The sequence below is a fragment of the Mustela putorius genome, unplaced genomic scaffold (assembly GCF_011764305.1).
Source record: "Mustela putorius furo isolate JIRA1106 unplaced genomic scaffold, ASM1176430v1.1 tig00000988_pilon_pilon_pilon, whole genome shotgun sequence".
Lineage (NCBI taxonomy): Eukaryota > Metazoa > Chordata > Mammalia > Carnivora > Mustelidae > Mustela > Mustela putorius.
This window is the reverse complement of record NW_025421524.1, coordinates 87,721-89,948: the sequence shown is the minus strand read 5'-3', so window position 1 is coordinate 89,948 and position 2,228 is coordinate 87,721.

The following is a 2,228-nucleotide window of genomic DNA, read 5'->3' as shown; positions in this document are numbered from 1 at the left end:
AAGACCCCTTAAAACTCAACAATGGGGGAAAAACCTGATTAAAAATGAGCCAAAGACCTTAGCAGATACCTCACAAAAGAAAATATTACAGATGGCAAATAAGCATATAAAAAGATGCTTCACATCATATGTCATCAGGAAAATGCAAATTAAAACAAAAAAGAGACACCAGTACATACCCAGAATCCAGAACACTGACAACAGAACACGAAATGTTGGTGAGGATGTGGAGCAACAGGAATGATCTTCCATGTCTATTGAGAATAAAGAATGGAAAAACAACTTGGCAGTTTCTTACAAAACTAAACATATTCTTGCCAGATGATTCAGCAGTAGCAGTTCTTGGTATTTATCCAAAGAAGATGAAATCTATACCCACAAAGATGTCTATAGTAGTTTTATTCATAACTGACAAAAGCTTGGAAGCAACCAAGATATCCTTCCATAGGTGAAAGGTCAAATAAAGTGTAGTACATGCAAACAATGGAATATTATTTAATGCTAGAGAAATGAATTACCACGCCATGAAAAGATATGGATATAAATATTTAATAAATATTTGATTTTAGGCTTCTACCAGTCTATCAATAGTATTAGTATATTTTAACAGTGAATGCTCAGCATTCACGAATTTACCTAATAAAATGTTTTGGGTTCAATATTTTAAATACTTCAACCTCTATGATTATATTCCTAATAATTTTGAATTGGGGTAAATAAACCTTAATTTTTTGTAACTTGTTTCTTATTGCAAAAGAGCTCAATGAAATTTTAGAAAATAAAAATTTAAAACAAAAAAGTTTAGTTTACTATTGCCAAATAATTTAAAACTTTACCTTATATTCAAATACATATATTTTTCTAAATTGATTTATATGCTACTAAAACCAAAAACTTTTAGTTATACTAGATTTCATATCATGCAATCAATGACAGAAAGCCATCTGGCGATGACTTGTTTTAAATAGAGTTAAGATGGGTGTTATTACAATGCAAGATGGAAACAAAGATAGTATAACAATTGAGTGTTACATAACTTTTCTGTTTTGATCAAGTTACTAATCTACAAAAGGCTTTTATCGGTGACAGACTTGGGAATTTAACAAAACTTTTAAACTAGCATGTGCGACTCATTCCTAGAAAACAACACAATCAATAACACTTTATTTAGATGAAATCATGACTATTTCTCCATTTGAATAAAAAAGGTAGCAACCCCAATAAGTTTATTGAACAGGAAAAGTTGAAATGCTATAATGCTCCTAAGGAATTAAATGATCCAGTCATGAATTACAAAAAAAAAGGATATAAATTACCAAAGTGTTTGTATAATTGGAATGTACAACTGCCCATTATCGTTCAATAGTGTCGGCTTGTACAAGAACTCTATAAAAGAACTCCACTTCTAAACCGTGGAAAATATGTTCCCTTTCCCCCTATATACAACTATTAAGCCATTCATTTAGCTTTTAAAATATCCACTTAATACAGGCTTTTTACTCATTTGAACAGGCAGCAGGGCTCTATTCTTATTGCTTACATCTGAAGGATAGACGTCTAGCGTAAGAGGTAAAGCCCATAAAGGAGCCCAATAATAACAACAAAATACAGTTTAGTGAGCCCTTACAATCTGCCAGCTACCTTTCTGAGAATACTTCAATTAATAAAACATATAAAATAGCTGACCACAAAGAGCTTACATTCTTTTGAAATACAATAGTGAAATAAGCCAATAATAGAGGGGCACCTCGGTGGCTCAGCCCATTGAGTGACTGCCTTTGGCTTGGGTCATGATCTCAGGGTCCTGGGATGTAACTCCCCAGCAGGCTTTCTAGGCAGTGGGGTGTTTTCTTCTTCCTCTGCGCCCCCTCCCAATTCTCTCTCTCTCTGTCTCCAATCACAAAATAAACCAGTAATAGAATAATGATTGATGGTTGATGGTGATAAGTGTTACAAAGAAATACAAGCAAAGGTAAAAGCCATTGGAGAATGCTGGGAGGAAAGTTAATTTTATTTTGTGTTGGGTGGTTATATCTCATTTATGAGATGTTATTTGCACAAAGACCCAGGAAGTGAAGGAGGGTGTTATACACATATTAAAGGAAAAGATTGCTCTAGGCAGAGCAAGTAAGTATATAGACTTTGTGTGAACAGCTGGTCTGTTACTTTTGAGGAAAAAGCAAGGAGTCCAATGAGGAGTTCATAGTGGTGGAGAGAGGTAAGAACGT